At 46.5% G+C, this 12,514-nt stretch overlaps 1 protein-coding gene across 1 annotated transcript in view; it reads left to right on the forward strand.

Annotated features, from left to right (window-relative positions):
* Window positions 1-1,283: 1,283 nt before the first annotated feature.
* LOC133970573 (thyroid hormone receptor alpha) overlaps window positions 1,284-12,514 on the forward strand; it is a 33,555-nt gene continuing 22,324 nt past the window's right edge. The window contains exon 1 of the mRNA XM_062407470.1: window positions 1,284-2,621. The gene's annotated coding sequence lies outside the window, so the exon portion shown is untranslated. The remainder of the gene's footprint in view (window positions 2,622-12,514) is intronic.

The following is a 12,514-nucleotide window of genomic DNA, read 5'->3' on the forward strand; positions in this document are numbered from 1 at the left end:
GGAGCTACTAATTATCTCCAGTTTATGCAACTAACTAAGTATTAACACCCCCCCCCCCCAAATGTGTGGGTGTACAGTTTTGATGCATCTCATTTTATTTGAATATGCGAGTTGTGTGTGTTTGTGTGTGAGTGTGTAGGAGTTTGTGTGTGAGCCCGTTTTACATAGAGCCTCAAGTCACTCAGATGGAGGCTACACATTTCAAAAGGTTTTAGGTCTTGAATCAAGTGGTGGACTGAGTTGGCTCATGGTGCCTGCCCCTGTGTGTGTGTGTGTTTGTGTGTGTGTGTGTGTGTGTGTGTTTGTGTCTGTGCGCGCCCCATGAACCTACCTTTCCCTCATGAGGAAGATAGTCACACAAAGAGAATTATGTGCGTCTGTCAGAAACCCAACCCAAGTACAGCTTGCACAGATGGAGACATATTAACACAGAATGTGTGTGTGTGTGTGTCCTTGTGTACATTGTGTGCATTCGAATGCGGGCTGCCAACAATAGATTTTCCTCCCAGTAGCTGCTTTGCATACTGAACAAGTATTGTAGCTTTTGTTATTGCAAGAAGAACGTCCCTCATTTGTTTTCTGTTCTGTCGTCCCTGCAGAGCCTGTGTGAGTTGTGTAGGGTCACAACACAAACACACACTGGTGCTTTGTTTGCCTCTTTACATTTGTCACTTTCTGCTGCAGCATGTGTAGTATTTTCATTTTGCATCGCTAAACTCCGAGGAAGAAAAAGCTTCTTTTAGTTTGCATGTGTAAATTCTCGGTCACTTCCGATTTGCAGCCGCAGGATTTTACTGCTCAGCTGGGAAATCCGCTCTGGAAGCGTTTGATGAAATTACACCAGTTAAAGAACAAAATCCAGATCCCTCGTGATTCAGAATCAGGCAGAAGCTGGAGTCCTACTTGGTGCTGGTAGAAGTTCTCCTGTAACAAGAAGAACAATCCAGATCAGCTTAGACTTGATCGTCTGGGCTTGTTTCTGTGGAAGTCGTTTGTGTTCCAGGCTAAGGAGAGTGAGATCTCTTCAGTGGCAGCTCCGTTCTGCTGTGGCTTTAATATCAAACAGTGACAGTTCTGATCTTCACTGGGAGGTTCTGTCCCCTTCACGGTGGAACCAAGCTGCCCAGATGCTCTTCTGCTGGGCTACACCTCATTGCTCCTCTTCAGGTCCTCAGCCTGAGGACTTCCTGGTCCGGTGGGAAATCGTCTCCGGGTCATTTTCTCATAAACTCACTGTAGTTCTTATATTGTTGGAGAACTGCTCCAGTTATTAGCTCTATGTGATTGGACTCCCTTCCCCCTGGTGTCCGATGACAGTACTGCTCTGGATGCTCTGCTGGGGTGGTGCTCTGACCTGATGTTGTCTCTCTTGTTTCAGGTGGAGCCCCTGAAGGAACCAACCTGTTCATGTCACGAGGCCGAGCCGAGCATCGACTTCCTCAGATGGACACGGGAAAACCACCAGCATTCTACTTCTTCAAGAGACACAAGATAGAAAAACCCAGTGAAGATTGAAGCAGCACAGTTTGACCTCCGGCCGTCCTCTCCTCTCGCTCTGAGCCAATCAGAGAACACCTCTTCAGCGTTCTACCTCCCAGCAAAACAGAAAAAAGGAAAAACTAAATCAGCAACTTATTATTTGCTCTCAGTTTCCTCTTTTTTCTTTATTATTTTGTTCTGTTCGTGCAACATTTCTCCATTTACCTCAGGGATCTTCTCCCACTGCCTACCTCCTCCACGAGCCAGTGACTGGGACACGCCTGTGACCTTTGACCTCTGCGCTGCCCTGATAACCTGTATTGCCTCTCAAGCTCTCCCCACTGAGGCCGCGACAACCAGCAATGACCTTTGACCTCTCGCCACCTGCCGGCTCAGATCCGCTCACTGCATGAATTGTACTGATCCACAGTCGTAGCCTGGACCTTGGGCTAGTTCCTTCTGGAAGGAAAGGTGGTGTTGCCACAGAGGCAGCTAAACACTCACAGTATCCTCACCTTCTGTAGAATAAACCTGGCAACAATATACCTCAGCACACACAACTTCTACAAACTCACTCAGTCAAGGAAACCGAAGGGAACCCTTCAGCGACAGCACTCACTGTCCTGGTGCTCGACCCAGCTGGTAACACGTGCTCAGCAGCCTGGTGCTTCAACCTGCCCAGTAGGCACCTCACTCCAGCATCTTCCATTTGCCTTAGAGGCAGGAGTATAGCAGCAGTAGCGCCGGCGGCCTCCAGAGGAGCAGGGAGAGACTTCAGAACATCAACTGGCAGGAAACTTCACTCCGAGCGCTTCTCAGGCAGCAAAGTCACTTCAGACACGAGCCTCATGGCATAAGCCGTAGCATCCGGGGCCTTCAGACATCACTCAGAAGTTCCTCCTCTGCCTTGAGCTTCCTCTTCAGCCGGCGGAGCCTCCAGAGAAGAGGAGCTTCCCTCGGAGCAGGAGAAGTTCTCATTAGCTTCTCTTGCTGGTGAAGGGAAACCGCAGAGACTGAAGAACTTCCTGGCAGACTCCACTGTAGACCTTGGAGAAAGTGAGAAGAGTAAACACTGAGAAGATCCATACCAGCGAGGAGGAAGAAGAGGGGGAAGCATTACGAGTACAGAGAAGAATGCAGCGGTGAGTTGTGTTTTCTTTTGTTGGTCATCATCACGTGTCCTCCTCCTCTTTCTTCTCCTTGTTGACAGGATGTGAATTAGATCTCAGTCATATCGCTCACATGAGGAGGGTCCAGGTGATTTGTTCCCTGCTCACGTCAATTGCCATTTTATACTAACAACAAAGGAAAAGTACTTTTTATGTTTCCCTATTTCTATATCTTTGTGTCTAACTGACATTTAACTGGCATTTCTGCCTTATTAAATGATACAGAGCAGAGACAGTCGGGTGTGACGAGAGATGGAAGCAGCTCTGAGCTGTAAAGGTCATTAACTGAATCTGAGCTTCAGATAGAAAAGTGAGGGATCAGTAAAATATAAAGTTTGACGAAGCCTCGACTGATCAACAGGAAACGACTCCACTGAAAAGTCATTTCACAAATTTACGGCCACCTGCCGTGAAGATTTTATTTATAGAACATCCCTTAAATGTATTTTAACATTTCTCTAATAGGTTTTTTTCTTTACTGCCTCATTTGAATATACGGCTCAATAAAGTCAACAGGAAAAGGTCCCGTCAATCAAAGAGGGTGACCTCTGACCTGGAGTCTGCAGGTGTCTCACTGACCACAAACTGAGACACTTTGACCTTCAGTCAGAACATCAGGCAGGAACAGACAGAAGAACCACAGACTTCTGAGTGATCCGGGTTCCGTTACCTGTGGAACCTTCCCTCTCTGTCACGAGACCGTTGTTCGATCCCCGCACAAAGATACCGCTCCCGCTGCAGAACGAGCAGCACTTTGGTGTCGTGGTCACACAATGTTCTCTTTCTGTGAGGATGGAGAGAGCAGGGAGGAGGGGAGCAGGTAAAGAACGATGGTGGGATCACAGAGTGAGAGATGGAGGGGGGGGGGGCACAGAGTGAGAGATGGAGCGAGCTGTGTGTGGGGGGGGGGGGGCAGCAGAGGACGAGCCTCACCTCAGACACCCTCTGTCCTCTGCATCCCCCCCCACAGTCCTCCAGCCTGAGTCACATGTATGTTCCCGCCTCAGCGTCATCGCACACTGGCCCCGCCCCCTGGTTCGTGTTGCCACGGCGATATACAGCCTGCCTCCCCCACCTCAGATTCGTCGTAATGTAAAGAGCGTCGGCCAATCAGATCGCTGCCTTGGGTGTGATGCTCTGTGTGTGTGTGTGTGTGTGGACCAGTCATTTAAAAATAGTTTGTTGAAAGTGTTCACATGTATAGATGTGTGGGTGTGTGTGTGTGTGTGTCTGTGGGTGTGGGTGTGTGTGTATGTGTGTCTGTCTGTGTGTGGACCAGTCATTTAAAAATAGTTTGTTGGAAGTGTTCACATGTATTGATGCATAGTTGTGTGTGTGTGTGTGTCTGTGTGTGTGTTTGCATGCGTGTGTCTTTGTGTGTGTGTGTGTGTGTAAGTGTGACATTACTCATGCTATAGGGCAGAGTTAAATCTGGTTGAACACAGTCACACTGACTTGTTTTCCTTATGGGAACAAAATGTCCCCGTCACGTTCCAGCTGTTTCCAGAACAGTTGGTTCTGAGTCTCTTCTGGAGTTTCTTCTTCCAGACTTTGTGTTCCTCACATTATGAAGGTAGCAGGAGGTTCTCTCTCTGGTGGTGACCTTCTCTTTTAAACGTTGCTGTGACCGAGCCTTGGGGCAGTGGCACTAAAGACTCAAACTCCCTCAGTGTTTCGAGCGGCTGGTGAACAGGGTGGCAAGAAGTTAATCTGTGCTTTAGCTCTTTCTTCATGGCAGCACACGTCTACCAGGCAGTGACCCGGCGTGTCGGCCGGTCACATGCACATACCAGCCACAGCCTTCATGCCTCGATAGCAGCAACACAGAATTCATATTTATCCTTTAGAACTTTGCAGAGTTTTAAAAAAACCTCAAAGAGTGAAGCTACTGGGAAACGCTGATGATCTTTCCAACTGGTTTGTGTATCCAGCCTCAACTCACTGGTGCATCTCCACAGTTCACTGTAGTTTGTCATGTACACTAAGTTCATGATGAATCTGACTCCATGAGGCACGAGGAGCAGTTTGAAACAGGTGTCAGGTTTTCCCCTCGGTGTCGTTCATGTGTCGAGCAGAACAACTGTTTCAAACACGCACCATCTCACTTTGTGTTAAAATACAGTGGGTCAGTGAGTGGAAGCTGTGTGTGTGTGTGTGTGTGTGTGTGTGTGTGTGTGTGTGTGTGTGTGTGTGTGTGTGTGTGTGTGTGTGTGTGTGTGTGTGTGTGTGTGTGTGTGTGTGTGTGTGTGTGTGTGTGTGTGTGTGTGTGTGTGTGTGTGTGTGTGTGTGTGTGTGTGTGTGTGTGTGTGTGTGGGCGGGTTGTGTTCACTGTATAACTTGACCAGTGGACCTTCGCAAACAGGAGCTGGGTTTGTCAACATCTGTCTCTTCATTCAAGTGTACTTGTAGTGTGTAGTTTGCAAAATGCAAAAATCAAGTGTGTTGCTGAAGTGTGTTCAACGTTCTGGCACCGACACGATTTAGAAGAGTTTATATTTGATTATGGAATTATAGAACCATAACACTTCTTATTGTGTTTAATTAATGACAGTGGAGATTCAGCCATGAAAAGTTTATTGCACCAATACTCCAAAGTACCCGGTGTACTTTTTAAACTTAGGTTTTCTGTGGATTTGGTTTAATCCGGTTGTTCCCGTCACTTCTCGTGATCCCACACTTTTAGTTGGAACTTTATTGTTGATGGTATCGAGCCTGTGAAAAGTACCTGCCTCTCTTCTGGAGCTTTGACTCCAGTTCGATTTCCCGGGAGTTTCCTGACACTGATCAGTGCTGAGTCTAAGTGGATCGGTTCTGATCGGCTCTGCTTCCTCTTTCCTCCTGTTCAGCTCCGTCAGGCTGCCGGGGGATCAATCCACAAATTCTCAGTTGATTGTTCTGCAGTTCTGCGTCCGGGTGAGAAAAGGTTTCCTCGGTTTCTGACTCTCCATCGTCTCAAAGGTCGGACCTGTCACAGCAGATCGTTATTGGTCAAATTCATATTTTAACTACAGTCCAACTCTCTGTGGTGGATTCCTCCTTCGTTTGTGACAAGAACAAACATAACTCAATATACAATATAACAAAGTTTCTGAAACCATTTAATAATCGTATGAACATCTTAATTTGCTCATTTTGCATAAATGTATAAAACATAAATAAACAAATCGGTGTCAATAACCACGTAGAGCACAGGTTGAGGCACAGAGGGAGGAAGTCTCATGTGTCAGCTCATATCATCCATTGTGTTGCACCTTAAGGAAGCTCATTATTAATTCATAGCTCTGAGATTTAAAAGAACAATCTCACTTCAAGGCAAAGGAAAAAACAACGGGGACAAAATGTGATGCAGAGAAGAAACCGAGGTTCGGATAATAAAATGTAAATGATGAGAGGAAGCAACACTTTCAGATGGAGCTTGGACACAGAACACCCCCCCCCCCGCGCCTTTATGGAAATTGCTTTTCTCTGTGTTCCCCGGGAGAGTAACTGCATCGCTGTTTATGAAAACACCGACTGGAGCCGATCAATAGTGTTGATGCAGCTACACAACTACACAACTACACAACCACGAGTCCTCATCAGCTTCTCTTTTAACCCTGGATCAGATATCAGCCAATAATGAAGTATTTCATCAGTCACATGACACAAAGAGAGAAGCAGGCAGGTGTCGAGCCTGGACTCTGAGGTGTGTAACGCCTTTGTGTTGTGTTGTGTTCTTTGTAAACACACTCAGTTCATATAAGAAGAGGCTTGAGCAGATTGTTCCCCAGGTCACAGATGTTCAGAGGATGATCAGCACCTGTCAATCAACCAGGCCAGCTCACATTCTGTTCTCTTGTGTGTTCACCTGTGTTCTCCTCCTGCTCCCTCCCTCACCTGCCTCCACTCCCTCTCTCTGTCACTTCCTGGTTACGACTCTGCCTCTCGTCCCCTCGGTGTCTCTGACGTCCCCTCCGTCCCTCTCGGGTTTCCAAACAAGCCTTGTCCAACTCGTCCTCCTTCCTATGGCCTGTTCCTCGGCTCGCCTGCAGGAGCATTGATTGACAGTTGGAGGGACATAAAGTCCTTGGCAGCCTTCGTTTCTGTATGTCAGCATGATCCGGGCCATGCAGTCAGCTGTCCTCATATAGAGGCTCCGCTTTACAGTAAATACATCAGCTGCAGTCTGCAACCAGGCACTTCTCCTGCCCCCCCCCCCCCCCCCCCCCTTCACACACAGCCTGAGGTCCACCTGCAGAAGTGTTGAACCTGTAGATGGGAAGTGGGACTGCAGAGACGCATTGACAGAGCAGCTCAGAGGTCATGAGGTCATTTGCTCTACGTGGTGATTTGCTGCCACGAGGCTGAAGAGTCTCTTCTGAGTATTTACCAGAGCAGCTCAGTTGATTTCTTATTGTTAAATGAAAGAAGCAAAACTGATTTAGTAATTTCTCAGATCTCGAGCTCTCACCAGAAGACGAGCTGCTTCTTATATAACTGGAGGTTTTTTTTTGCGCTTTCTGTAAACGACCAATATTACTGTGAAAATCTGAAGCCGTGCTCGGCAGAGTCGGCCGCTCTGGGAAACGAGAGTTGGCCGTCGCTCAAGATGCTGCTCCAGCTTTTGAGATGTTGTGTTAATCCTGTTTCAGAGGAATCGGACGTGACAGTGAAGTGGCAGCTGCTTTCTCTGTGAAGCCTCTGAATCTTTGTTCTGTAGAAAGACGACCACTTATCCCCCCCCCCCTCCCCCACATGATCATTTTCTATGACATTTCACATTTTTCACACGTCCATGTGTGAAAAATGAGGAGTCGTTTCTCGTGGGTTTGATTTCCTCTGCAGAGACTCGGGGACTCTGAGACTCAGAGACTCAGAGACTCAGAGACTCAGAGACTCTGAGACTCTGAGACCCTGAGACTCAGAGACTCAGAGACTCAGAGACTCAGAGACTCAGAGACTCTGAGACTCTGAGACTCTGAGACTCTGAGACTCTGAGACCCTGAGACTCAGAGACTCAGAGACTCAGAGACTCAGAGACTCAGAGACTCAGAGACTCAGAGACTCGGGGACTCAGGGACTTAGAGACTCGGAGACTCGGAGACTCGGGGACTCAGGGACTTAGAGACTCTGAGACTCGGAGACTCGGAGACTCAGAGACGTTCCTGCTTCTCTCCGCTCGTTCTACAGGAGGAACCCGGTCGTTATCCTGAGAAGCAGATTTAGATCGATGGTCTGTGCTGATATGGTTCACGTCTCACTGCCCCCCCGCCCTCGCCTGCTCCCGAGGAGACGCCCCCTTTCTATGCAGCTGTTCAGGGTTGATTGGTAGTCAATCTTCTGGCTGCTGATTCCTGCAGTGTCACATGTCCCCCCCCCCCCCCCCCCACACACACATACTGTGTCCTTATATCTGACATACGAGTCTACTGCTGCTCTCAATCACAGCATAAATAGACATGTGAAGACATAAGAGGGACGCTACTGAGACTCAGAGACACAATAAAACATGCTGCATGCTGTGCTAAACACACCCACACAAAACAACACACACAAAGTCACAGACAGCAGAGATAGAGTAAACATGCTACATGCTGTGCTACACACACCCACAAAAACACACACACACTCACAGACAGCAGAGAATGGACACATCTATTTGTTCCCATCTCCAGAAATTGATCGAGAGAGAGTGAGAAGTGCTGCAGTGCATGATGGGAGTTCCCTCAGCAGTGGAGGCTGATAGCAGCACGACTGAGGGACCAGTCTGGGATCACTGGGATGCAGCTCTGAGCTTTATTAATGTTTTAATGAACCATTAGGACGCTGAATAAGAAAACCTGCGTGGTTTGAAAACGAGCCACTAAAACCTGAGAGTTTTCAGAACCTTTAGAAAAAGTAATTCCTGCCGTCTGTTTTTCTAAATTATGACAAACTACTGCAAGAAACTTTAAATCTGACGAAGCTCTGTGATCTTTCATAATTAACTCGGTTTTATTGCATTTTCTCTTTAGTCTTAGAACAAAGTCTTTTCATATCTCACGTACAGATCTCCTGGGGAATGATTCCTCTTCAGCATCCTGCAGCTTGTTTGTCTCCATCAGCCTGAATGGCAGCTTGTTTCCAATTATGCTGCGTTTTAATCCACAATAACAATTCAGAGAGAAAGATGAATCTCATTTGAAGCCCAGGAGGAGACGAGGGACTCAGCCTCACCCACGGACCCGAGTGGCTCCAGGTCCTGTAGGATTTATCAATCACAGTTTACCAGCTCCCGTCTGAAGTGCTGCTCAGAATTGATTTCATTTAATTGATTTGTTTTTTTAATATACTGGGGGGGGGGGGGGGTGTGCAGATAGACTGGGAGTCAGGTCCACAGATTATGATGAAGCAGTCGGGGGTTCAAAATGAACTTGACTGATAAATTGGGAAACTGAAGCTCACAGAGCAGCAGTGACAGAAACACACTGATAGAGATGAATATTGACATTTGTTAAAACGACTCATTTAAGATGAGGAACAGGGAGAACATCTGGTTCTGTTGACGGCTGGATGTGCAAATGAGATCTGAACACGAGTGGGAAGGATCCAGAACATCTGGAGTCTGAATCAGAGCTGCTCTCTCACTTCTGTCTGTGCTTCAGGAACTTTCTCCTGTTTCTCTCTCTGTGATTAAATCTTTTTCAAACTTTTGCTGAACGTTCCGGTGTCGGTTATTAAATTCACGTAAATATTCCCTGAACGGTTCACGTGGCGTCTCGCTGCAGCTTCACCTTCGTTTCACTTGGACCTGTGATGTTTGCTCTGCGCTCGCACACGTGACTGTGACTCAGGTGTGAAGTTATAGTTTAGTAAAGCGCTGAGTCATTGAAGTGGAAGTTCTGATTCAGTCCAGGAGCCAGAGCCTGATTCAGATTGTGGTTCCCAACCTGAGGTCAAAGTAGCTCAGGTTGGGAAAGTAGTCCATGTTGGGTTAATGAAGTTTAAAGTACTTATCATGTACTTGTAGTGGAGTAGAGCTTTAAAGCGGTACACAACAGAAAATATTCAGTAATAAGTAGGGTTGCAAAATTCCGGGAATATTCAAAGCTGGAAACTTTCCATGGGAATATACGGGAATTAACGGGAATAACTGAAAATTGTGTGGGTAATTTATACTAACTGTATTAACCTTGTCATATACAGACATAAATATAAACATTTTGTTTGTCATAGGCTGATTTGAGCCCTGAGGAAACTTTAGACACTTGACTACATGCTTCTGCATCTTTGTGTCATTCTTAACATAGGTACGTGGCATTGTTCTGTAGAATAATTTGTGTATTTTTTGTTTCAAAATTCCCCAAATTTCCGATCTTAATATTCCTATGGAAAGTGTCCGGAAATTTACCGGACATTTTCCGCCCCTTTGCAACCCTAGTAATAAGTAAGTTCAAATACCTTTAAATCTGTACTTCAAGTACAGTACTTGAGTAAATATACTTCTTTCTCCTTGATATCTATTTCCTGTTGCTAGTTGTGTCCCTCCACAGAGACACAGGACACATTCTAGTCCTGAAGCGTCCACGTGTCCACGGTGATCAGTGTTTCCCTCATAGCAGTGGAAATGACGACGTCCTGCAGTGGAGCTGTTAATTTACGCCCCCCCCCCCCCCCGCTCACAGGGAGAGAGACCTTCACAGCCGTTCTGCTGACCTCATGCTGAGTCGCCCTCCACAGTCCAGTGCTGCTGGACGTCCAGCTCTCACGTCTCTGCAGATTTGAATCCTTCGGCAGATTGAAGGTGAACGTGGTCGAAGCCGAATCTGATCTGAGACTCGAGCTCTGACTCGGACTCTGAAGCTGGAGGGAAACACTCTTATTGGGAGAGGCCAGTATAATCGGTTTGAGATCATGTGCAGCAGCAGAACAGGAGTGTGTAGCGGCCTTTTGTGTAGAGTTGTGTGTCCCGGAACATCGTGCTTCTCATGTTCTCCGATTAGAGCGTCAGCACCGTCTGCGAGAGGCGAGTGAGAGCGGCGCTGCTCATTTAGAGTCGGGATCTGGAAGTGACCGTGAAAAGGAAAGCTCTCAGAATCCATTCCTGTGCTTTTATTGTGAAGTATTAGCAGGAACAGAAGATGCACGGCTTCAAACTGTAGAGTCGTGGTGTCGAGTAAAGAGTTTTAATTTGAGGAACCAGAATCCTCACGAAGAGACGTCCTGAATCTTTGCTCTGAGACTTTACAACCTGATATTAATCCTTATTAATCTTAAAGGGACAATGCCACATTATTTAACGTGCAAATTTAAATCAGTTTGAGTCTCATTTTGTTGTGGAAGAATTCACCTGTAGCTGCGGCTGAAGAGAGATGATTTCTACCTATAGATGGGGGGGGAGAGAGAGAAATAAAATGAAGGAGAAAAGGACGATGTCGGGCGGGAGGTTCGCTGCAGGTTTATTTTTTTTTCTCATTCCAATACCCAGTGCATTCCCAGAATGACTTAAAGTGATAACATCAGATATATATGAGATTGGATTGGCGAGGAGCTGAGAGAGGGGAATTACAGGTCATATATAAGGAAAGGATTAGAAGAGGAAGAGGAGGTCAGGGGGAGGAAGGCCGGGCTGGAGGTTATTAAGTCCGTCCAATAACAGAGCAGTCGCAGCGTCTCCTCCACCGGCGCTGTGTCCTCAGGGTCACGCAGCAGTTTGTCCTCAGCAGGAAGACGCTTCACAGACGATGTGAGGAGGCAGGAGCACGACAGCATGAAGAAGGATTCAGAGCAGCAGGTGTGAGGAGGTTGTGACTGATTCAGGATCTGAGCTCCAGTAGCTGCTCCGCTCTGTCTCTGATTCATTATCAGAGTGAAGACCTCCCACATTCTTACTGTGCATGAAATCAAAACATCAAACAGATTTCATTTGGATTTTTAACTCATTTTAGATTTGATATTTTAGATTTTGTGTGTGTATATAAACCAGTTCACTCTCTGCAGCATCTGCAGCAAACACAAGATTTTTAATAAAATACATTTTAGAAAAACAACTTGAAATGAAACATAAAATATTAGAAAACACTTCACAAAACATTTCACAAAACACGACAACTTGAACACAACAACATGTCATCGCTGTTGGAGTTTGGAGCAGAAACAGGAAGTGACATTGAACTGTTTGTTCCCAGAGACTCAGCTTCTTTCTTCACCAGTGAAAAGGGTTGTTTGTCCATTTCTCTCATCAGGGCCACAACATACAAACATGTTTACATCTCTCCACTCGCACAAAATACAACCTTCATTTCATCTGACAACAGCTCCACAGTGTCACCGGTCTGATGCTAGAGCAGCTCAACATGGAGCCGAAGAAAAACCAGGTTCAAATGAAGAAACTACATTAAAACGATGCAGTTGAATTAATTGGAATCATAACTCGTTAGCAGCTCTCCTCAGTTCCTGCTTGTTTCCAGCAGACGGCTCAATCCGAGTGAGAGGAGGGGGGAGGGGGGGTGCAGTCGCTCTGCATATAAACAGGGAGGAGAGGCGAAGGGAAGGTCAGCCATGGCCCACATTCTTGGCTGCCCTCACCCTGACTGGGGGGGGGGGGCTCTGATCTCACAAGGTCACTCTTTGCTTTTATGTTCGTCTCACAGTGCACGTGAGCTCGTTAACACCGTGGAACAAAATGGAAATGAATCATTCTCATTTTCCAATTTTAGCTTGAAAGAAAAGGGCTTTTGTTTTCCTCTTTTTATGATCAGTGAGTCAAGATGCAGAATTTGAAGTGTTTGAAAACGATCACTTGTGATCTGAGGGTTTTCTGAACCAACATTGACAAACACTTCAATTCCTCTGGAGCAGAAGGAGACTTGAAATAAAAACATTTGATCGTTTAAACCTTTTACTTT

Source organism: Platichthys flesus, chromosome 16, assembly GCF_949316205.1.
Source record: "Platichthys flesus chromosome 16, fPlaFle2.1, whole genome shotgun sequence".
In the NCBI taxonomy this organism is placed as follows: Eukaryota; Metazoa; Chordata; class Actinopteri; order Pleuronectiformes; family Pleuronectidae; genus Platichthys; species Platichthys flesus.